This window comes from Triticum urartu, chromosome 6, assembly GCF_003073215.2.
Source record: "Triticum urartu cultivar G1812 chromosome 6, Tu2.1, whole genome shotgun sequence".
NCBI lineage: Eukaryota > Viridiplantae > Streptophyta > Magnoliopsida > Poales > Poaceae > Triticum > Triticum urartu.
The window spans coordinates 359980438-360006234 of record NC_053027.1 but is presented as its reverse complement, the minus strand read 5'-3'; positions in this window follow the sequence as shown (position 1 = coordinate 360006234).

Here is a 25797-nt window from a genome sequence, read left to right as displayed (position 1 = left end):
CACAAACGAAGATAGCAATTGTATATATGCGGGAACAAACTTGTGGCACAAGGGATGATATGATACTAATATGATATGGTATGCATGCAATGTATGGTGTAGATCACTAATGTGCACAAGTAGCGTTGCCGGCAATACTCAAATGGCTAGTCTTGATGGGCAAGTGACGCAAAATGGGCTAGCGGTTAACAATGTAGTGGCAAGGGAATATACAATGGAGGGATACCATGATACCAAGATGATACGGAGTTTACCGTCCATGGCGATGATGAGTGGCGGTAATCTTGATGGAGACACCAAGATGATGGATACTCGTCCCTAAGTAGCCGAAACACCTTAGGAAACGGAAAAACCGCGAAATCAAAATCTCAAATGTCAAATGTCAAATGGTGGTAGTGGGATATGGTGGTGGTTTTGCGGAAGCTCAATGGGATTGCGGAAATGCAATGATGGGTTTTGTGAGTAGGCAATGCGGAAATGGAGGGTAAGGTTGGCTATACACGGTGTCGGAGTTGGAAGCACGGTCCCTAAGTAGCCGAAACACCTTAGGAGACACAACTCACAACACAAACAAAATTGGGTTAAGTTGCGGTGGCGGAAGTGTATTGTGGGTAAGCCTATGCGGTAGTGGTGGTGGTGGTTGATGAAGAAGGAACCGTCCCTAAGTATCCTAGACACCTTAGGAGACTCAAACCACTCCTCAAGCAACCACTAATGCGATGGGGAACAAAATTAGTTATGTTGCGGAAGTCGGTGGTGGTTATGCGGAGGTTGTGGTGGAAGCCCTAGGCAAAGATGCCAAAGTTCCAAAATTTTGATGGAGTCAAATGGTTATGGTAGTATTTTTGTGGGAAGGGGGATGTCAAGAGCTTTTCAACGAGCTAAAGAAAGCGAAAATCGGACTCCGGATGAATTAGTAATGGACAAAACGGTGAAACAGGGGTGGCTGAGATGTCAGGGGCCGGACATCCGGGCTTGGGGCTGGAAATCCGGGACCTGGTGTCCAGAACTGAGTAGATTAGGTGCTCCAGGAGCCGGATGTCCGGCCCGATGGCCCGGATGTCCAGCCTGTGGCCCGGATGTCCGGCCCGACGAATCCAGATCTCGTTTGGGGCGGAAATTTTCGAATTGGGGGCGGAAATGGATGATTCCAAAGGCAAAATTTGATGGATTTTATGGATGGAAAGTGGGGAAAATTGGGGATATGCTAGGTCGACTCGAAACCAAGCAAATCTATGGATCAAAATCAACAAAACTTCATCAAACCAACAAATCACAAAAAAAATTGGGGGCTATTTTTGTGGGGAATTTTCGAATTTAGGACGAAATCAACAAAATTAGGCTAGGAAACAGAGAGGGGAGGCTCAAAAATCGTGATCAACGTGGCTCATGATACTAAGATGATGTAGGGTAGAACCCTAGTGGCTGATCTTTCACGAAAGGAGCGTATCCTGCAAAGAACACGCAGAACACAAGGAGGGAAACGAGGGGAAAATCACGAGGGGAACACAAGAGAACACTCAAACCAACAAGAATGATCACACATGCGCTAGATCCATGGACACAAAGAAAGATACAAGATCCAAAGTCAACAATGGACGATACAAGAGGTAACGGTATTCTCCGTGAGGAGGTCTTGATGGGGCCGCCCAAGAGGGGGTCTCGATGATCTTCTCCGCAAGGAGGTCTTGAATCCAAAGGGATCTTCTCCGTAGAGGCCGCGGTCTCTCTCGTGGACTAGATCCGATGTGGATGAGCAATGCTCTATCTCTCAAATGAGCTAAACCAATGCTAACCCTCACTAGGAGGAGGTGGGGAGTATATATAGTGCTAGCCCACGAAGGGGTAAGTGAGAGGGGGGATACATGGGCCCTTGGCCCGATCTCTGCGCACAGGCAGGTGCCGGATGTCCGGGCTGGGGGCCGGATGTCCGGTGGCTCACGAAGAGCCGGATGTCCGGGCCTCTGGCCGGATGTCCGGGCTGGAGTTGCCCGATTCTTCTGCTCTTTGGTTAGCGTGCTCCAGATTTCCAGGCGAAGGGGCCGGATGTCTGGGGCTTCGGGAGGATCCAGATGTCCGGGGCATGGGGCCGGATGTCCGGGCTATCAAGGTCGCTTCCGAAGCTCTCTGGATAGGAAGGGGCCGGATTTCCGGGGGTAGGGCCGGATCTCCGGGGCCTGTAGTAGTTGGTCTTCTTCCTTCTCCTTCCTTCGCTCCCGCACACACTTGGCCTTCGTCTTTAGGCTCTCCTTGGTCTCCTCAGGTGTACCTGAGTATGCACAAGGTCCGTGCTTGAAGTAGCATCCATGTCTTACAAGCGGAAAGGGAAGATTCGGAAAGGAGTGAGTTCACGTTGTGTCCAATGGCGTTTGCTCGAGTGTACATGGGGATGATCGTAGAATGCTCCGCACCATTAGCCTAGAGGGAGTTAGTCGGAGTGGCCAGGAGAGTGTCATGGCAGTAGGAAGGTTTTGTCGGAACACCATTGGTCCACCCGAATGGGAGTGCGAGGCCATGGGTTCCGTGGTGTGGGTACAGTGTACTAACCTCTACAGAGTGTGTGTTTAATCTATCGATAGCCGCGCCCGCGGATATGGGCCCAGTTCGTAGTCTGTCACACTATGGTTCAACAGTTATAATAATAATTTTCTTAATAACAACCCCGGTTCGATGATGAAAGAAGTTGTTTGATCTTTATGTGATCGTGAGAGGATCACCGTGGTATCGAGGATACCGAGTTGTTGGATATTTGTGGTGTTATGCGAGAATCACGGGTAAAGGTCAAGCTCCTTGTGCTCATGTATTGATTACTACGGTATTGTTTATACCAAACTTGATTTGATCCTGAGATGATCGTGTGATGTCCGAGGATGGTAAGTGATGCATGTTACGCGGTAACCCCGAGCAGACTAAATTGATGCATGATAGTGTCATCATATTGCATGTTAGTATCATCATGTTTATATGTTCATGCCATGCTTATATTGTGCTATTGGTATCATGTTGTTCATGCCATGTTGTTAGATGATATCATGTTAATCCTGGTTAACCTGTAATTGCCATGCTGTTGTTTGTCTTGAATGCTTCTGGTTATTGTGAGCTTGCAAGTACATTCAATGTACTGACCTGGCGTGTCATGCCGGCTTGCAGGTCAAGCCAGATTTGATTGTTTGTTTGCCGTGGATTCTTTGTTCGCGAGCTAGGGTAAGCGTTCCAGCCAGACTCCCTGCGGAGTGAAGTTCACCACCGTCTTTGTTGTTCCGCTGTTAGAGTTATTCCGCTGATTCGAGTGGTTCTACTGCTTGTATAGAGCAACAGTGGCAAGCTGTCGCCGTGCCGATGTAACCCCTTGTAACCAGTATAGATTGTAGTGAAGAGCTGATTTGTTCTATGCTAAGCAGTGCCGTATTCCAGAAGACTTCTCCTCGATCTCTGGGATGGAATACGGGCCGTTCCGGTTTCTCTGAGCCAGGGGTGCCACAGGCTTGGTATCAGAGCAGGTCTGGCTGTAGGACGCCCTAGCCCGCGTGAACGTTGGAAAGCGGTAATATAGAGCCTGGTTGGTTTGTTGCACTTGATTGCTGCATTTGTTTGTTGCATAGCATTCATATAGATTATTATCTGGTCGCTTGTAGTGATCTTGTGAGTGTAGGTGGTATCGGTTTCGATCCACTACCTGCACCCTTCCTCTTTGCATACCCGCTCATTGGTGTTTGGCGTCACCTCAGTCCCAGCAGAGTGATGCCCTGGTACCGAGTGTTCCAGACACCATTTGCAGGAGTTATGCTCAGGTATCGCGTCAATGTCTTTCCGCCACCCACCCATATCATTTCGGTGATAGACTAGTCTCTAACCTCAATCGTGCCATCCATCTCGTCCCTTTGGCAACCCTTACTGATATTTGTTGTGAGAAACGGGCAATGCCATCAAGCCTTGCTTTTCCTCCCCATCTTGCCCTGTCATTGCATTCTTTGGACGTGTACAGTTTCCTTTCGTACGCTTGATGATGATGTGGTTGTGACCTCCGTGTTCCACCCCGTGATCACCAAATCCGTCCTCGCCTCCGTATTCATCTAGTCGTAGCCGGTGTTCAGCCAGCGTTTGGTGTAGCCTTGGCTACATCAACTCCTTCAACATGTGGATTCACTTTCATGCACACCGCCACAGCATATTAGACCGTAATACCGGAGTTTCTACGAGATTTGTGTTCTTAGGTGTGCATACATATTATTGTTGTGAGTAGCAGTAATATGTGATGTTGTTTGATTTTACTATTTGTATGCTTGGTGTGCTATTGTTTCTATCATTTCTTTTCTTCTTTCTTTGGGCCTTCAGTGTTACATATTTTTCCCTCATTAAAGTGCTCGTCAACCGACACAGGACCTAAGGAATCAGTAAGGAATTCAAATATTTGGAAACTCAGCTAAACAGAATGGAATTATCAGCAGACTGTAGTGAAATTGGGAATGTATCGTCTGAATGCCAAAGAAATTCCGGATGGACTGTCAATATCAAGTTTTCATTAATGTGCACTCCTCACAACAGTACAGATAATCAAGTCTCCCTCAGTGTGCACTCATCATAGTAGAAATGATCAAATCAGCAAGGAGATAAATTGTGTGCATGATCGACAGCATATTATCAGTCAAAGGTATGGTTCAGATGCAAGGTTTGATTCTTCATTGATGATGATTATGAAACATGATATACCTGGAAGAATGCAAGAATGTGCCATGTATTCAATACTCAGAAAGGAGGATAGTCCAGCAAACCCTGTTTCATTCAAGTAATCAACAACAGAAATATCAAGATGAGATATATATGTGGTAATCGGTCCGCATATCACAATGAGAAGCTTCTAGTGTAAGCAACCCAGTCTTCCCTCGCAAGCCACTAGAAAAGCTTCCAGTGCAAGATTCCTCCATCTTCCTCAGTATGATATATGGATGACTTCCCGTGCAAGATAGTACATTGTGAATTGACAGCAGATGGCAGTGCAAGAATCAGATCCTCAACAGTTGGTCAGAAGCACGAATCAATGAAAACACAAGTCTTCCTCGGGAATCAGATTCTCAAATATATGTGAAGGAAGCCAGATATTCACCTCAGTGTGAGAAAGGACTATGAAGATTGACGACGACACTAAGCTCTGTACAAGTACCTGTAAACCTGGAATATGATCCTGATGAACCCTTGTCGACTTTTCTCTGGTAAGGGCACCATGCTTGTGTTCTGAGCTATTTTTGGCCGATCGGGGTGGATGCTGACTTTATATTTCTCTATTCAACAGCTGTCACGGTTTCTGAGCTGTTTTCTGGCCGACTCGTACAAGTGTTGAGTTTCTTTTTGTGGCAGTGTCCCTTTGCTCTGAGCTGCTTTTCAGCCGTCTTAGGGAACTTCCACGTTCTTCTTATCAACACGGTCTCATGCTCTGAGCTGATTTTTGGCCGTCTTGAGCCATGGTTGAGTTACTTCAGTAATGTCCTAAATCTGAGTTGTAAAGACCTTTCTGGTGGCTACAGATTTATTTGCCGATTTCTTGCAAGGGTTCGGATGATCATTTCCCTATGGTCAGAACTTGAGACGCGATGAACCTGCCAGTTAAACAATATTACCATGTCAGAAGATGCGGATAAGAGTACGCCTGTCAGAATGTTGCACCCATGGTCACACGGAGAAACCATATGACCCTGCTCCTTCAGCCAAGGATCCAGATAAGAAAAACAGTAATGGAGTAGCAAGACCGGTGATGCAGGTATGAAAATGGTTGCAAGACCCACATGGTGCAGATATCCGGACAGTCTGAGTCAGTATGGATCACCATGGCTATTCACCTAAGGGGGTCTACTCAATTTTGGTAAAGAATCCATATCCACACAACCCACTCAATCAACAGCATATGCTCAGAATTGCCAGTATCGAATTTCTGAGTCTGTCAAGTCAGACTAAGGGTCCATTCAACAGTTTGGCCCCGGCAAGCGACAGTCAAATATTTGGAATGGATCTAATACTCTAGGAGGTGGAGCCAGTTAGGAAACTTCTGTGATGAGTCAGAATCTGTTAGGAAATGGTTATGCCTCAACTCACAGTTTGGAACCCAAAGGATCTGTATTCAGTGAAAAAAAACCTAATGCAAGGAGTTAGAGCTTGGTTGTTCATCATGAAAATTTGATCACCACTTCATGGAAGGTTGTCAGTGCAGACACAACAATCAGAAATCACTCTCGGATTTGTGAGACAGGCATATATTGCAGTTAGGATAAACTATCACATTCAGCTAAGGCAACAGATATGAAAATAATTGGAGCCTGTATAAGCATGAACAAGACAGGTAAGATCTGTCAGAATGTGGATATAGTGAAGAAAACCACCCATAGCCATTCAGATAAAATTTTAGTGGGAACAATAATAAAGGAAAAAAGGATACCCGAGTTGGAAACGGTTTCCTTAAGTCAGTATATTCATACTTGTTCCCTGAGCAACCAAATCTCGAGGACGAGATTTATTTAAGGGGGTAAGAGTTGTAAGAGCCTGGTTTTTGGCCCTTTCTTTTTCTTTTGATTTACTAAGGTTTTTGCTTGAGTTTTCTTTTTCCGTGGCTGTGTGGTATGGAAACTGAAGAAGATGAACTCTTCTTTGCTTCCAGAGTGGCTTGTCATACCCAAATCCTTCCCTAGACATTTCCATTTTCATCCTAGCCAAAATCCCAATAATCTTTTGATTGGGAATATTCCTTTTTTGTTAAAGGAATTATCTTTTTGCCCTAGGTTGTGAAGCAACCTATATTCCCCTCACTCCTAACATTCCCAAATAATTCTCATAAATTGTTTGGTTCATATATCCCTCAAATATGGCAAAATATTTCATTTGCCATGTAAAAAATAATTCATTTCCTATTCTGCTCTAAATGGCACATTGTGAAGCAGGTGCCATTTACCTTTTCCCAATTGACCCCAAAAATTTTGGACATCTTTTAGTGTCCAAATAATTGCCTCATGCCAAAATTCAACTTAATTTGCCTAGCAAATATTCCTCAGCAATTTTTCAAAGTTCCTGTGTGAGGGAATTGTTTGTGAAGGAAGTACTAGCTAGGTTAACCAAATTGAGTTAAAATTTTGCATGGTCCTTGATATCATCAAATAAAACCCTCCTCAAGATTTGAGCTCATTCAATACATCCATGTGAGCTGAGCATCAATTCTTTGTTTCTGTCCAAATTTTCAGTTAGTGAAGCAAGTATAGTTTATCTTGCTCCATTATTTCTGAAAATTTTACAGGACCTTATCCTACCCATATAACCTATCTCCAAAAATTTCGGGCTCAATGCATCTAGCCATTATCCCTCTGGATTTTTCCTAAGTTTCTGTCCAGGTTGAAGCATTGTGAAGCAAGTACCATTTTGGTGTATCCATTTGGTATGAAACTTTTATAGTGACTTCATATTCTTATATAACCTATCTATTCCTAATTTAAGCTCAATCCAAGCTAGTATGTGAGTGCCACTTCCTCATTTCCAAATCTGACCAGTAGTGCAGTTTCTACAACAAGTGCTATCTAAACCCCTCTGTATGAACTGAAACCCTGCCATCCTAATGACCTTAGTGAGTGATCAACGCCAGTCAAATCTCATCCTTAATCACCAAGAATGTGAACCACAGAAAGTTCCAAATACCTTGCTGTTCCTTTGTATTCTTGCTATCTGTGATCACACCAGGGATCACTATGCTTGTTTCTCTCCCTCTTGGCTTTCTCCTTGCTGTGACCTATCATGCAGATATGGTCGGCTGACTCGGGTGCAACCGCCTGCACCAGCTCACGCGGTGACCACCGCCCTGGCACGCCATGGACACGAGCTGAGCGTCGTTTGCTTCGGGCCCCTCCTCCTATCGTTGTCTTCGCGCGCGTGAGCATGTCTAATAGCTAGCAAGCGTCATTGCCATCCTCCTGGAGCCATTTCCCCCCTCTGTCCGCTTCCTCACCGACGCAAGCCGCCACACGCCCACGGACGAACAGTGGTGGTTTAGCTCGGAGCTCGCCGTCTTCTTCCTCCCTGCGCTCCCTTGGCCGCCTCTTCCCCGTGAGCTCTCCCTCATGTTCCCTCTCGTCGCCTACCTCCGAGCTCATGCGCGTGCACACGCGTCCGCGGCGACGCCAGCTCGGCACCACCCTACTCCGGCTATATAAAGCCACCCCGGTGCCATTTCCCTTCGCCATCGACCTTGCCTCGCTCCTCTAGTCCTCCCTAATGCCTTGCCCGAGCCCCGGAGCCTCTCCTCGCCATGATTGACCGCCATGACCATCGTGGCCTCCCTCCTAAATTAGCTCTAGCCTGAGCTCTCTCCTCCTTCTATCACCACTAGTGCACCACCTAGTCCCCGTAGATCCTCCCCATCTACTCCGTTCGTCGCCAGACGAACCGTAGCTCCACCCCGTAAAAGCCCGAAGCCGCCGTCCGCCGCGGGTGATGCCCCGCTCGCCTCCGACCTCTCCGGCGACCGCGCCACCCATAGGCGGGTCCACCTCCGTTCCCTGAGTCCAACGGTAGGTCGGGCTTCACCGTTGGTGTCCGGAGCTGCGAGCACGGTCGCCAGCGCCGGCCCTGCCCGCTAGCCGCGCGGGCGAGCAAGAGGAAGCGAGGAAGACAACGACACCCCTCCCCCTACCAGTGGGTCTCGCACTTCAGCCTCACGTGTTGACCGGGCCGGCCCGCTGACGTGGTTAAGTGGAGACGTACTCTGTGGAGTATGCTTTCCCTTAACTGAAAGCGCGTTCGTTTCTTCTTCGGCTGTAATTACGTTTTCATCTCCGGAAAGCGTATTTTCTCAAAACCGCTTCTGCCTTATCCACTCGGGGACTTGTTTGTGATGATAGTTTTGCAGAAAAGTCCTTGATCTTCATCACCTCAGAACGTTTTTCTCGAGACTCTGATTGAGGTGAAACCATCGCCCACGTCTTCGTCTCACCGAGCCCATTCCGTTCCCATTATTTTCACTATGTTTTGACATACTGGAAATGACCATTTTGCCCTTGCCCCTAATCAGCCCGCTCCAAGAGAGAACCCTTTCCGGCGATTCTATCCGCGGCTTCACCGCACATCTTCCCGGAGCCTTCTTCATCCCGTGGCAAGCCACAACACCCACTTGCATGATGGCCATGCAGTAGCCATGGTTTTGAACTTCAATATTTAAGAAATTTTTGAATGCGTTGATACGGTTATCGTTGTCTTGGTGATGCTTATGGATCTGTGTTTACTTTCATGATATTTTTTATGCACCTGGTTATCATGTACTAGTTTCTAGTATTTCTATCGTATGTCATGCTTGGTGGAAGTACATGTTTGTAATGGTCTTCGGTGCATGACTATCGTCTGTTCCGAGTACCGTTGTTATGCATGCTCCGTTGCATTTAGTTGGTTAAATGCTTGCGTGAAAGTATTATCGTTATGTTATGGTATTTATTTCTGATGCTAGTGGTCATGCTATGCTTATGGTATAGTTATGCTTGTGGTATTCATGTTTGTTCATGCTCATTTGGACATATGATTTATGGTTGGAGATTATGTTCCACATCCCTGCTCATGTTGGTATCATGCATTGTAGTTGCATCATGTTATTTTCTTATGACTCAGCTAATTAATATGCAAGTTAAACCGGACTGTAATCGAACTTGAACATCTATTGGTTGAGTCATAGTTCCATCGTATCGAGCTGACCAGTGCAGCCACACTTGCCTTTATGAACTGGGTCTATTGTCATGCCTCACGCCGATGCCTCCAACAAGGGAAGGTTATGCGCGGCCGCAACCTTGGCCGGGTAGGACGACATGAGCCTTGTGTGCCCATGTTTGGTTTTGAGCTCATGTCCCCGTTTGGGACAGTTTTGGCACGACGGTGGCCGTTGATGCCTTTGTTAGGCACGGGGCCACCCATGACTTAGCCCAGAGGGAGTTAGTCGGAGTGGCCGGGATGGTGTCATGGCAGTAGGACGGTTTTGTCGGAATGTCGTTGGTCCACCCGAGTGGGAGTGCGAGGCCATGTGTTCCGTGGTGTGGGTACATTGTACTAACCTCCGATAGTCGCACCCGCAGATAAGGGCCCAGTTCGTAGTCGGTCATAGTAATTATAAGAATTTGCTTAATAACAGCCCCGATTCGATGATGAAAGAAGTTGTTTGATCTTTATGTGATCGTGAGAGGATCATTGTGGTATCGAGGATATCGAGTTGTTGGATATTTGTGGTGTTATACGAGAATCACGGGTAAAGGTCAAGGTCCTTGTGGTCATGTATTGATTACAACGGTATTGTTTGTACCAAGCTTGATCTTATCCTGAGATGATCATGTGATGTCCAGGGATGATAAGTGATGCATGTTATGCGCTAACTCCGGGCAGAGTAAGTTGATGCATGATAGTGTCATCATGTTGCATGTTAGTATCATCATGTTTATATGTTCATGCCATGCTTATATTGTGCTATTGGTATCATGTTGTTCATGCCATGTTGTTTAGATGATATCATGTTAATCCTGGTTAACCTGTAATTGCCATGTTGTTGTTTGTCTTGAATGCTTCTGGTTATTGTGATCTTGCAAGTACATTCAATGTACTAACCTAGCGTGTCATGCCAGCTTGCAGGTCAAGCCGGATTTGATTGCTTGTTTGCCATGGATTCTTTGTTTGTGAGCTAGGATATGCGTTCCAGTCAGAGTCCCTGCGGAGTGGAGTTCACCACCGTCTTTGTTGTTCTGCTGCTAGAGTTATTCCGCTGCTTCGAGTGGTTCTACTGCTTGCATAGAGCAATAGTGGCAAGCGTAGTGTCGGCGTGCCGATGTAACCCCTTGTACCTAGTATAGATTGTAATAAAGAGCTGATTTGTTCTATGCTAAGCAGTGACGTATTCCAGAAGACTTCTCCTCAATCTCTGGGTTGGAATATGGGGCATTCCGGTTTCTCTGAGCCGGGGGTTCCAAAGGTGCGCAGCTCAGGAGTAAAGGTGTAGCAGCCTGCTGTGGTCACGGAGCCCGTTGCGGTGGCGGAGCCTGATCCTGATATCCATGCACCGCTGCCACAGGCAGCGAGCTATCTTGACGAAATGGTGCTGGGAGCGCAGGAGCGTTTTCTTGCGGCCTTGGGACACCTTGGCAGCTTCCTTCTTCGTGCGCAGACGCCTGACGTGGCGGGCCATGCCGTGGGACCGCGCATCTTGGAGCGAGGGCGCCGTCTTGATGCGGTGACTCTCCGTGAGCCACGTGTCTTGGCGCGAGGGCGCCGTCTTGATGCGGAGGCGGCGGAGGCACTCTGTGAGCCAAGTCGCCTGCAGCTGGAGGTGGGCGAGGCAGCGAGAGGGATGGTCCAGGAGAGCCCCCGGCAGCGCTGACGAGCTCGGCGATGCGGTCCAGCTAATCATCGTAGAGGTCGTCGACCCGGCGGTAACGCAGGAGCTCGCGTGCCATGAGTGGCCTACGCGTCCGTGGGAACACGACGAGCCGGCCGGAGTGAGTGACGGGGTGGCGGTATGTCCGTTCCGCTGCACGGAGGGGTGCAGCTACAAAGCCTGCTGCTCGTTTTTTACTGGGCCGGTGGTAGCGTTGGCAGCGGGTGATGGAGAACGGTGGGGAGGTCCGCCAACGGGCGCCGTCTGAGCCATGCGGGCGGCGAGTGCGGCTCGGCGCTCAGCACGGGCCCGGCGAGCATCGGACATGGATGCGGTGGAGTAGTGGAGCGTGAATCAATGGAAGAAAGGCCTCAGCGCACCCCTACCTAGCCCGCCAAATGTCAGATTGTGGGTTCCGACAAATCCTTGAGGTTCGAACACTGGGGTGCGCAAGAAGATCTCTCCCTTGCTCGCTCTCCCAATGATCTCAAGGCCTAGCTCGCCGAACCCAAGGAACAATGGACACGAGAGTTTATACTAGTTCGGGCCACCGTAGTGGTGTAATACCCTACTCCAGTGTGGTGTGGTGGATTAGCTCGTGGGCTAAGGATGAACTAGTATAGTGGACGAACAGCCTCCTGAGGAGAGGTGTTCTTGAGCTCGATGAGCTGGTGAGATGGCCTTGGTGGAGTGGATCCAATCCAAGATGAGCCGATCCATGACTACGGTAGTGGCAAGTCCTATTTATAGAGGCCCTGGTCCTCTTCCCAAATGTTTAGGCGGGAAGGGATCCTACAATGGCCAATTTCGAAGGGAGACAACTAATACAAGTTATCTTGACAAAAGGTGGTCTTCGCCTGCCAAAGGCTCTGGTGGTGACGCCGCCGTGGGCTCCGCGGTTACCTCCGTCCTGCTGGTCTCTGGTCTTGTTGCATCGATATGGCAACCTTTGCCTGATGCCTCGGGACTCCTCGCCTGCGCATGCTTCCTTAGCACCAAAGAGCAAACTGGTACTCTGCGCCTGCTGGTGCCCGCCTGGCTTCGGTCGTCATGGCTCACATCACGCGGACCTCGCGAGGTGCCCCTTGCGTAGATATCTCCGCTCCTCAGGAGCCAGCCTAGCGAGGCCGCCCCATAGGAGGTCTTGGTGTCGTCCTCCTCGCGAGGCTTGGCCCCTCGCGAGGGTCTTGAGTGGTTGCTGCTGAAGATGGGCCGTACCAGGCCGTTGGTGGAGCCACGCCCTGGGCCGCGGGCAGGCAAGTCTGGGTACCCCCGTTCCCAGGACGCCGACAGAGTCCGCAACATGACTTGCCCCATTATCTATCTTTTACGGGGATAACTAGGACCGCACCGAGGGGCATAGTCGTACTGACACATCTTTGCTTGTGTGTACCAATTAATACCATCGTTAATAAAAAAATTGGTTCCGAATCGATTGGCATAGTCATACTGTCACATTTTGCTTGTATGGACTTGGCTCATTATCTACCAGTGGAGTAAAAACTAGCACCGCATCGAGGGGCATAGTTGTACTGACACATCTTTTTCTTGTATGGCTTGATGAACACACATCGTTAGTAAGAAGCGATACTGTCGTATGTTGATGTGAATCTGTGACATAACTTGCCCCATTATGTATCTTTGTTAGGGGCGGTATTGTGTAATGTGTTGTGGCGTCACATGTGTACACCAGTGGGAGGAGGCGAGTCCGTTACATGAATTTGTGGTTCAAAGCGTACCATCATTTTTTGTATTTTTTTGTTATTATTTTCAAGAAATATTGTAGTTAATTTGTATAGTATATGTAAGGTATTTCAATTGTACTTTTTGATTGTTTTTGTTGAACTATTATGAGGTCTTATTTGGGCTTTACCTATTGGTTTTCTCCCTCTATATTAATTTTTGTTCTTAATGTATTTTATTTTTGCTATTATTTTATAGGAACTACCCTGAGATAGTGGGTTTTGCCTTTTTTTTCTTCCACGATCGTGGGCTTTAGCCGTCAGTTTTCTTCCAGTCCCCTTTTAACCTCCGCTCTCCTCCGTTCCCCTCCCCTCCCCTCGGTTAGTTATTTGCAATCGCTTCCTTGTTCGTTCCCCTCCTCTCCTCTTTGGCGCATAGAAGGTGCCTGTCCAGTTTCGCCGCGGGAGCGTCAGCCGACGGGTTGAACTCCAGAGGAATCACCATGTGTTGTGTTTGTTCCTTTCCTGTGCCCTTGACTCCCCTCACATCCTATTTTCTACTGATTTTTCATGTATTCTATGTTGTTGCTCTCCTGCTGTCTCAGGCTGGATTCGCTAGGCGGGAGCTTTGTTTGTATGGTTTTTTTCCGGTGAGCGACCTGCGTGTCTCGAACTGGATTCGGAGGTGGAGTTTGTATTTGGTGGTAAGAATTTTTCTTGTTTGGCATCCTTCGTTTCTGAAATTGGTAAGAAGCCTAATTTTTTGTCATGTGTCTTGCAGTTCTGGTTTGGCAGATTTTACTTTTGTAGATCTCGATGGGTACGTCACCTAGTCCGAAGAAGGTGGATGCAGGTAATTCATTGTGCTAAAACTTTTCTTTTTGTTTTTGTTGATGATGTTTTACCAGATCTGGTGCATAATAGGTTTTTAGTTGTATAGGTGTTGTCGTATGGACATTACAAGTTGTATGTGCCCTGGAATGTGTGGTACGTCTAGTTTTTAGGTTGTCATAACTTGCATACAAGATGGAGTACTGATGACTATGTGTAGTTTGAACTATTGTGGTGGTGGCATCTGAATAGTTTGTAACAGTCTAAAGAGGACTTCTAGGATGTTGAAAGAGTTTACATTTTGAAGTTTGGTGCGCGAGTTGTGGGGTTATATTATTTTATTGTTGTTGTCATGTTGAACTGACGTGTTGTCATGTTTGTGCACTGGTAGGGTTAATATAATTGAATTGATTGCTTGTTCATGTATTTTATTTTTTTTCTTCCCTTTTTGCTGATTATCATGTTGTTACAGATGTTGGAGTGACAGTGCCTCTTGATTCTAACAAATCAGACCGCTTTCAAGATCTTGTGAATGTTATTTTTAAGATACCAAATCCTCTAGAAGAACTTGTGAGTGTTGCTGGTGTTTCTTTTTATTTGCTCTTTTTTAACAGTCTTGCATACATAAATGTGTTTAGTTACCTTAGTTGTTTCTTTTTTATGTCTGACGCTATGCACCTTATTTTATTTGTCTGTGCAAAGTTGATGGTTTTTAATTTATATTTAAGTGCTTATGGTTTTGGTTTATGCGGTTAATGATAGTGTGCTGCTGCTGAGGACATTACTGATGTTCGGAAAGATATTAATGATGGAATTTATTCTCTCAATTTTGGTGATGGTGATGGGAGCTTGCAGTTGTCTATTACTCAGTCTCAGAGTGTGGATGGCATTGAGCCTATTACTCAGGCTGAGGACCTTTCTATGCAGTTATAGCTAGAGGACGAAAGGATAATAAAGAAGAAGAGTGATTTTCACAAGACAAAGGAGTTGCAACAGCGTCGAAAGGCTGGTTGTTGCAACCAAGCGCCGAGGATGTTGCTCAAGCTATAGATGATGAAGGTGGTGACGAGGCCGTTGCAACTAGTCATGCTGTGTCTCATGGAATAGACATGACTGTCAAGACAAACTTGTTGCAGACTCGGTTGATGCAAGTGTTTCCTCGTGATGCAGTTAAGTCAAAGAAAACTTTTTTGAAGAGGGAGATGGTAGATCCAAATCCTGATGGCACACAGAGGCGTAGCCCACGTGTGAAAGCTGCTTCCCAACCTGATGCAGATAGTTTGTTGTCAAGATTGTTCCAGGCACACTTGGTGGCTCCCCTGTTCGTCAGAGTCCATGAGTTTTGGAAAATAAGAAGCCTTCTTCGTCTTCTCTTCCATAGCTCTCTTCGTTGAAGGAAAACAAGAAGTGCAAAGTTCCTCCTGCAAAGGTGAACCAAGGTGTGAAGAGGCATGCTCGTGTCAATGCTGAAGATCCTGCATTTGAGGGAGATGATATTGAAGTTAATTCTGAAGATGAATATGCAGTGGTATGTATTATTTTTGTTTTTATTTTTAGTATTTGAAATTTTCTAGTTAGTGGCATTGTTTATCATATTCCTTTGTTTTTAGTCTTTGCTGAAGTAGGTTATTGATTTACTGTGTTGATTTGTATTAGGCAAGCACACTGGACTTAATTATATTCGTAAAAAATATTTTTGTTTTGGGATACATGTTTGTACTGTATGTGACTTTCTAGTTGTACTTCCAATAATTTAATTGTGTCCGTGTTGGTTTGCTGGCCAGGTGAGGCTTGGCCAGTTGAGGGTGGTACTGACATTATTTTTATAGTTGAACTTGCGCAATCTTTTTTTACCTTCTTGCCTTCATATGTTTGCATTGTTTTTTATATTCATTGAAGTAAGTTGTGCCTTCTTTATTGCGTTTACGAGCCCGGTCAAGCCGGTGAGAGACAAATGATGGAAAAGTTGCTTTGGATGAAGGTGACTTCCAGTGATTGAATATAACTGTGCGATGTTTGTTTACGTGTGTTCGTTTGCTTGAGAGTCGCCATGTGGCTAGAGTTCATGCAACTGGTTTTGGTTTTGTCTTCCAATGGAAGGTGAAGTCTAACATTTCCCGCCCTCTGATGGGAGTCTTGTACCTGAAGATAGATCCTGATACGATGACTCTTGACATGGGCGAGGCGAATAAGAAGCTTCGCATCATTAGTGTTGGTATACAATAGCTTTTTGGGCTCCCTCATGGTGGTCACTTTACACCAAGGTCATCAGAGGACGGATATGACGACCCTCTGATGAAGTTAAGATCAGATCTTTGCATTAGCAGGAGCCAGGATATCAAGACGAAGGATTAGAGGGATAAGCTCAAGGTGCTTGTCAAGGATCCTAGTAAAGATGACCTTGCTCTAAAGGTGTTCTTCATTATTGTGTTCTTGAAATTTATGTTGCCTAGTGCCACCACCCGTGTTTCTAGAGAGGCCACAATGTTTGAGGATCTCGTTATCAAGGACATGGCTAATATGGATTTTTTCCAGCTGATGGTTAATGAGCTTAGAAGGGCTATTGTTAGGTACCAAGATGGTGTTACCTTGGGGAAGGCAATCACAGGATGTGCTATAGGGCCTATAGTAATGTACCTTTACTGCCTCATCCGTGGCAACATTCCGAATGTTGACATGCGAGTCCCCCGCTTATGTTTCATGGATCAGGACAAGCTTTTTGTTCTAGTTGATGCAAATTTGATAAGAAGAGGCAATGCAGATCCATGGACTTGGTTGTGTGGGAAGCTTCCGGTGAGTTTTATTTCTATCATGTCTTGCATCCCTTTTATTTTTTAGTTATAATTGTTTTGCTGGAGTGAACATGTGTACTACAGAGTACCTATTTTAGATTTGTATGTTCCTAAGCTTTTGAGATTTTATGTATGATCTTTAGTACTGTAGTGCCATATGTGGTTGAATTGAATCTCTTGTCCACATGACCTGTTTGTAAACACTAATAAGTTGGCACTGACAGTGGAAGCATGTTAGTACTGAGGATTTAAATCTGTTAATTTAATGTTATTTTCCCTGTGTGTTGCATTGATTAATTAACTCCTTTTCCCTTGTTTGTAGAGGAAAACTCATGAGGACGTTGTCTTTTTTCGGATCTATAAAAGGCCAGTCCTGGAGATGTCGTCTCAAGTTCCCAAGATTTCATCTCTTCATGATGAGTTGAGAGATTCTCGTAGTGTTGAGGGTGCTGGTTATGTTCCCCTGGCCCTAGTGAGGCTAGTACTTCACAGAGGTAGGGTTTTGGTATTGATGTAGCTATTTCTGCATTGGAGCGCTTCGAGCATACTTTTATTAATGTGCGTTCTGAGCTGGGAAAGGTCCCAACTACAGTTGAGCGTCTAAGTTGTATTTATGGTATCCTTCCTAACGGTCATCAATTTAATGCTGATGAAGCAGTGGACTATATTGAGATGCAGAGAATGTTAATTGGTGATATGCGCGATGGTGCTGCTCAACTAATTCAGAGCTTGGTGCATCTGTTGAACAACGTGAAGTGTTTCTAAACTATGTAAGACTCTCGCTGCAAGCTATTCGAAGAAGGTGTTGATGTTGTTATCAAGTAGATGGAAAAGGATGAGGCTGCGGCCAGGAGGGCTGGTGATGATACGGAGGCTAATATTTCTGATCACCATATGAATGATGTCGGTTTGGAGTCCCCTCTTCTTGAGGTGAGTCAGTCCTTGATATTTGCATTCTTACTAGGTTGTTCTGTTGTTAGTAATGTAGTTGAACTTGCTCCTGTTCATTTTTTATTTTTTATGCAGGTGACCAGTCATGGTGTTGAGGCTGCTATTGACTGTGGAGTTAATGATCCATCTACTAAAAAGAGCAAGGTTATTTTTATTTTTTATTGTGTTTATATAGATTCTTGGATTTTCATGCGCACCAGTGTGCCTTACATGTTCATTTTTCTATCCCACATTGTTAAGAATTGTAGGTGATATCTACCTTTGTCAGTGTAGTTTAACTTTTTTTGCGTTGTTGCTAATAAGAGCGTTGTTTTTTCTTTATTACTATGAATCATGATCCTATTGTTGGTGATGAGCCTTGTTCGCTCATCGGTGATGTTCCTTTAAATGTTAGTGACAGCAACATCAGTGATGTTGTTGCTGAAGCTGCTAAGGTTTGTTTTGTGTGCTTGCATTAATTTTATACGCACCTTTCGCCGTTGTTTCGTGTAGCTGTAACTGTTATCCTGTGCATCTCTTGTGGGTAGCTAGTTTTGCTCATTTTCTTCACTGTCTGAATTTTTGTTTTTTCAGATGGCTGATGTTGAGCGCGAGGCGGCCGTTACTGTTGGAGCAGATACTTGTGTTGTTCCATTTAGCAATGGTTGTGATGTTGTTGCCAAAGTTGCTGATGAGGATGTTGGTACTGCGAGCATACTTGATGCCAAATCTTCTGGTGTTGGTATTGCTGAGAATTATAATTTTTTTGATTGTCAAGATTTGCAGCCAGAAAATTTCCAGCCTAGAGGGCTTGACTACGGTGATGCATTGGAAGACGCCGACGTGTCTACCGTAGAGGAGGTGCCATCTAAGGATCATGATTTAATTCAGTCGATTTCTTATGGCCCCTTGACGCAGGAGGCACTCCTGTCGTCCCAGGATTTTGTATCTTCAGACCATGAAAGCACAACCATATTGGTGTCATCACTAAATCTTCCGTCATCAAACCCTGAAAGTGCAGGCATATTGCTGTCGTCACAGGATCTTCCGTCGTCAAACACTGAAAGTGCAGGTAAGGACTTGTAAATGAGGTGTACTTCTCATTTATGGCATGACGACCATGTTACCATGTAGGGCTTGAACTTTTTTTCTTTTTGTACAAGCAGAAGGTGCTAATGTTGCTAAGGTTGATTTGTTTTTCTTTGCTGTTACGAGGTTGCGCACGAACTGTGGGAAATGGTTAGTGTGCGATTTTGCTTGTGTCATTTTTGTCTCTTTTCCCTTTCACTCATATGATTATTGTTGTCACTGCAGTAGTTTTAATTCCTCTCATCTTGTGTTTCCCCTAGTGAAAAGCCGACGTTCCAAAATAACGACTGCGATGCTAGTGTTGGTTCTGTAGCTAAAGCGTTCGTCCTCACTAGCATGCTCAACTCAGAAACTGCTTACGTTGTTTTATATTCTCTATGTGAGAAGTACAGAGACACTCACAAGTTGAGTGTTCCCAGATGGGTGACGGTCAGTGTTTTGCTTTGAACATAGGAGGATATGTTATTTTCTAACTTTTGTTCTTTTTGTACAACAAACCAAGATCCATAATGGAAATATTGATGCTAATGTGCGGCAGTGGTTCTCAAGATCAGGGAATGATGGTTATGACCAAGTACGTGACTCATCCTGATGTTTGATGTTTTTGTTTGTGTATTGATGAAAGATGCAAGATCTTATGTATACTTATTGTACTCATGAACTAGAACTGTCATGTTTCGTGCAAGTTTGGAAGGTGGGAGTGAACTTGTGTAGCATGTTTTTTTCTTGTACTTAGGAATGATGCATGCTCTTTTTTGAAGCTGAACTTATTGTAGCAAGGAAGTCGAACTGATATGTCTCTTGCAAGTTTGGGCAGTCGAGATAAACTTGAGTAGCCTTTATTTTTTTGTATTGAGTTGCTTAATTAGAACTTATGATTGTCTGATCTGTTTCGATTTCTGAATTTCAATTTCCGTCTTTTTTATTGTTTTGGAGGTTGAATTTTTAGTTTCATTGTAAATTGTTAATTCCATTTTTTCTCTGCGATTTTTTTGTCAGCCTCTTTTCCCTACTTTTGATCCGCCGTCATTTGTGACTGCCATGAAGCCTGGTGAAGATGTTGGGCATTGGTTCTTGGTTGTTCTGAATTTGAGGTTCCGTCGTTTCGAGTGTCTTGACTTACTCCATGATGAAACCTGGAATGGTGTTTTTAGATTCTTGAGGACTATGATAGATAATATAAGAAGGCTTTGGAGGGAGTCTAGTGTAGACAGGGCCAAACCATTCTCACTAACGCATGTTGTTGGTTTCTCCTGCAAAGTTCGTTCGTGTGCCACAACAGGAAAACACATGAGTATCCATTTTAACGAAATTTACTAGTTGTTTTTGTTGCTAGAATGCGTGGTTTTCCAATTTTTTGTTGTATTCCTGTATTTTAAATTTGTAATGTACCCTTTGTTTTTTCTTGTTAACAGGCATGATTGTGGCTTCTTTATGCTACAAAACTACAAGACCTATCATTGCCGGGAGGATGGTGTGATTGAATTGTTGGATTACACCCACGAAGACATTCTTGTCATTAGAAAGACTCTGCTATATACCTGCACCACCAGCGATGTTTTTGATGTTGACTTCCGTGGTTTGTGTGGCATCGAACCTTGTATGTATGCATGACCTTTTGTCTTTCTTCCCAGATTTTTCCTCTTGACTAGTACTGTCATGAATTCTGTGTTTGAACTTACCCTTTTGTGCGCTCCTCCTTTTTTCGTTGCAGGTGAGTGGCTGGATCTTGGGGAGAATCACTACAAGATCTTTGGCAGCCAGTTCTCGGAGCTCGAGCGTTTGGCTATTGATTTGAGCCAGGGGCGTTCTCTTGAAAAGACAAAATCTGGTGTTATGAAGGGGGGTTGGGAGCTCTCAAAGGTTCTATGGCTGTTGGTCTAGAGAGCCCCTCTATACCCAAGAATCCCATTATGCAATTGATAGACAGTGAAGATGGAATGGGAAGAGTCACGAGGAGTGCTGCTGCCAAGGGTGTATTCGCCTTGCTGGAATAGTAGGCCATAGAGCCAGTGTTGCTAGGAAGGATGCTGCATTGAGGTCTTCCAATGTTACAAGCATGAAGCATGCACCCAAATCCCTGATTAAGTTTTGCTCCCCCATGCAATAGCTTCACCCTCGTAAATTCCTTCACCTGGACAAGGCTCGCCAGTTGTATAATCTATTGGTTAGTGATGAAGTACGTGAGAAGTATGCCAAGTGAGTATCTCTCATTGTGTTTCCTCTTCTTTTCTTCCTGTTGTTTTCTAACTGCTAAATAAATATGCCCTTAGCTGCTCATTTCATATATCTTGAACTGCTATGAATGCCTTATCTTCCTTTCCCTCCTTTGGTTATATGTGTGCTGCAGGACTATGTTCTCACTAATACCTCGGCCCAATGATAACGTAACTACCTTCACTAGCAATCGCATATGGGAAGTTTTTGCACCTAGACAACTAATGGAGGGTGATGTAATGGACTTCCTCATTCATGATTGGAAACGAGATCCCGAAAGAAATGTTGATTTCACATCTGGAAAAAGGATCTTGCCGAGTCCATATTTCATCACGGCAATGAATCAGATCATTTGTTTTTTGTGAAACAAGACAATGTATTGTTTTAGAAGTTTTAAAAATACATTCCTTATTGATCCTTTTCCCCTATCTATTTCTTTATGCGTTTTCACAGGTTGTGCTTGACTGTTTGTTTTACGGCGATGAAGAGAAAGAGTTTAATGTGGCGAGTGCAGCGAGAGATTTCAAGAGCTATGTTAAAGATGGGGAAGACTTGCTCACTGTCGACCTTGTGAGATCTACTAGCTGATTTTGGTTTTATTTGTTTGCTGTGATGTAGGTTTTTATTTTTGAATATTTAATATCTCTTTTGGTCATTTGTTTTTAGGTCATGATACCTCTATTCAAACCTATGGTTTTATCAAAGGATTTGAAAGTGAACCGTTTTTCCTTATATGTCATGAATTGGTACCGAGGTGCCATTGACATCCTCGACTCTTTACCATATGGGAAGAACCATCGTCCTTCAAAGAACACATATCACAAAGACTGCGAGAAGATTCTGAGTGATATTGATTATCTCTTCTATATTAATATTTCCGCCATTTGTTTCTGCTTTTCTGAGACCTGAAATGTGTGGTTTCTTTTCTTTTTTTTGGTGTTCTTTAATTTACAGATCTCTATATTGGTGGATGTAATGAAGGCTGTGTAGGTTTGATGCTCAGTATAATGCAAGCAAGCGACCCAATTGGAAGGTTTTAGCAAAGAGACCAAGGTTTCTCAAGGTTCCCTTTCAAGGGTCGAATGAATGTGCCATTATGCTCTGAAGTTTGGGGGGACCTATGATGGTGAAAAGATCATCGAGAACATTAAAAATAACAATGTGGGTTCTAGTTCAGCTTTCACTTTCTGTGTTTGGCTGATTGTCTTTTCCTTTTGTGTTTCATGATTTTTTATTATTTGTTTTACTGTTTTGCAGCCGTGTATTGTTGATTGGAGTGCTGATCTCTATACGGTTGTATTCAACCCAAATAACCAGGTTTTGGTGACGGAGCTCCCCAAGGAGGTTCAGGCTTTGGCTCCTGGTGCATAGAAGAATTGATTATGATTTGCATAGTAAATGGGATACTTGTGTGATTTATGTCTTGAAAACATTGTAGGCTTTGTATGTGGGGTTTGGATGTCTTGTCAACTATGTAATAACCATGATACTTTGTGATGTTTTTAGTGTGGCATAGAGTTTTACAAACTTTTTTCTGTGATGATAATGTGGTTGAATAGCTGCTTTGCTTGTGTCTGTTTTCTAGGGGATTTGTTTTGGTTAAGTTTTACTTGCACTGAAGACTTATACACTAGTTGAACTGAACACTTTTTCGTTGCACTGCGAGTTATTGCTCAAAAGTGAGACTTATTTTATATTCATCTGTCCCAACCTAGTTGAACTGAACACTTTATAGTTTTTGCACCCTCTTTCGTGTACTTACGGTACAGTGCTATGAGTACTAAATCATAATTTCATACAACGTAAGGCTTTGAAAATTGGTGGAACATTGGTATGTGGATATAGCGTGAGTCGACTGACCCTTCGTGGTTTTTGTAGAACTGATGTCGTATAATATGTTTGAACTGAATTTTTTTGTGATTGAGATTATTTACGATGAAATCGTTAGTTGAGCTCTAGCCAGATTTTATTTAAATAAGAAATTTAGCTGATTTGACAACTAATATTTGGTTGAACTTCTTGCATTTTAGTAGTTGAACTTCCAAAGTAAAAATTAATCCACTGGTTTAAATTAGCTACATTTAACAGATAGCTCTATTAAGTTCTCCGCTTTTTAAAGTATCATTGTTTTAGTAGAATATTTTTTATCCTTATTTCCGTGCTGCAGAGCTAAATTTATTTTATTTGAAATTAAAATTATTGCCTGCGAACATGTATTTGAACTTTTTTATATTCACTTTTCGAACTTTCTTGTAGTAATTTATATTTTTCCCACGCGCTCTGGTTTATTAAACGGGCCTTATGGGGTGGGGGTGTGAACAGTTTGCCGATGAGGGATGATTCCAAGGAGCAGGCGTATTTGTTCCTTTTCAGGGGCAAATGGCCCGTGTGCGCTACTGTGAACTGCTGGCTATGCGTGCGCTGTTAGTTCAGTCCCACCTCACCAGCCGGGGTGGCTCTGAAATGGTTTATAAGCGTTGTCGTGGCTCATCTGTCAAACTCCTCTGAATTTTTACCTTCGCCTTTGATGCAGAGCATCCTACGATCATCCCCATGTACACTGCGTCTACTCTCCAAGCCCCAAGAGGACATAAGACGAGGCCTCAACTATACGCCATTGGATACAAGGTGAACTAACTCCTCTCTGAACCTTCACTTTCCACATGTGGGACATGGCTACTACCTCAAATCTATATGGTATGCATGACCAGGAACCAAGAGGGAGACCATGGAACAGCTAGGAGCATTGGACGAGAAGGCGAGGACACCAAGAACGAGGAACAAGAGGAAGAGCTGCCAATGAAGCTCCAACGAGCGAACGTCCGAACACAACGGACGACCGGCCACACCTCCCAGCGAGCGGACGTCCGGCCCCCACCGGACGACCGGCACATCTACACCCGAGCCAATTCAGCGGAAGACCGACGACACCGGACGACCGCCGGACGTCCGGTGCCACCTCAACCGAGCCAAAGTGAGAGGAAGTCCGGTGACTACCGGACGTCCGGAAGCCCACGAGCCACCGGACGACCGGTCCCCAGCGTACGTCCGGTACCTGTCTGCACACAGTAACGGGCCCGAGGCCCATGTATCCCTCTCCCACTTACCCCTTCGTGCGCCTATACTATGTATACTCCTCCACCTCCTCCTAGTTAGGGTTAGCGTTTTGATAGCTGATATTAGAGATAGATCCTCGCTCATCCACATCGGATCGACTCCACGAGAGAGACCGCGACCCCTCTATGGAGAAGATCCACGTTGGATTCAAGACCTCCTCGCGGAGAAGACCATCAAGAGCTCCTCACGGAGAAGAACCGGTTACCTCGTGTATCGTCCCTTGTTGATCGTGGATCATGTATCTTCTTTTGTGTTCATGAATCTAGCACATGTGTGAACGTTCTTGTTGGTTTGAGTGATTCTCTTGTGTTTCCCCTCGTGTTATTCGTGTTCTTCGCAGGATCCGCTCCTTTCGTGAAAGATCGGCCATCTATGGTTCCACTCTACATCATCTTGGTATCATGAGCCATGTTGATCACGATTTCGGAGCCTCCCCTCTTAGTTTTCTTGCTTGATTTTGTTGTGTTCTTCCCTAATTTCGAAAATCCCCACCAAAAATAGCCCCAATTTTTTTTGTGATTTGTTGGTTTGATGATGTTTTGTTGATTTTGATCCATGGATTTGCTTGGTTTCGGGTGTATCTAGCATTTGCCTAAGGCTTCCACCACATCATCCGCTACACCACCTCCGACTTTCGCAACCAAACCCATATTGATCCCCATATCGTTTGTGGTTTCTTGAGCTGTGATTCGAGTCTCCTAAGGTGTTTTGGCTACTTAGGGACGGTTGCTTCTTCATCAACCACCACCACCACTTCCGCATAGGCTTGCCCACCATACACTTCCGCCCCCCCCCCCCCAACTTAACCCAATTTTGTTTGAGTTGTGAGTTGTGTCTCCTAAGGTGTTTTGGCTACTTAGGGATGGTGACGTTCAACTCTGACTCACATAACCCCATACCCTCCACTTCTGCATTGCCTACTTGCATAACCCATCATTGCATTTACACAATCCCATTGAGCTTCCACAACACCACCACCGCATTTCGCTACCACCATTTGACATTTGTCATTTGAGATTTTGAGTTCGCGTTTTTTTCCGTTTCCTATGGTGTTTCGGCTACTTAGGGATGAGTCACCATCATCTTGGTATCTACATCAAGAACACCGCCACTCATCATCTCCAAGGACGGTAACCTCCATATCATCTTGGTATCGTGGTATCCCTCCATTGTATATTCCCTTGCCATTGCATTGATAACCCCTAGCCTATTTTGCGTTACTTGCCTATCGAGACTAGCCATTTGAGTATTGCCGGCAACGTTACTTGTGCCCATTAGTGATCTACACCTTCCATTGCATACATACCATATCATATTGGTATCATATCATCCATTGTGCCGCAAGTTTGTTCCCACATATATACAATTGCTATCCTGGTTTGTGCATTGTGCAAAAGTGGCCATACAGAAAAAATAAGCTTCTAAGCAAAAGAGAAAGAGCAAAGAAGCTTGTAAGCAAGTGCCATATCAACATACTGTTGGGGAACGTAGCAGAAAACAAAATTTTTCCTACTCGTTTCACCAAGATCCATCTAGGAGTTCATCTAGCAACGAGTGATTAGATGCATCTACATACCTTTGTAGATCGCGAGCGGAAGCGTTCGAAGAACGGGGTTGATGTAGTCGAACACGACGTGATTCAAATCACCGGAGATCCTAGCACCGAACGGATGGTACCTCCGCGTACAACACACGTACGGAGCGGATGACGTATCCTCCTTTCTTGATCCAGCAAGGGGGGAGGAGAGGTTGATGAAGATCCAGCAGC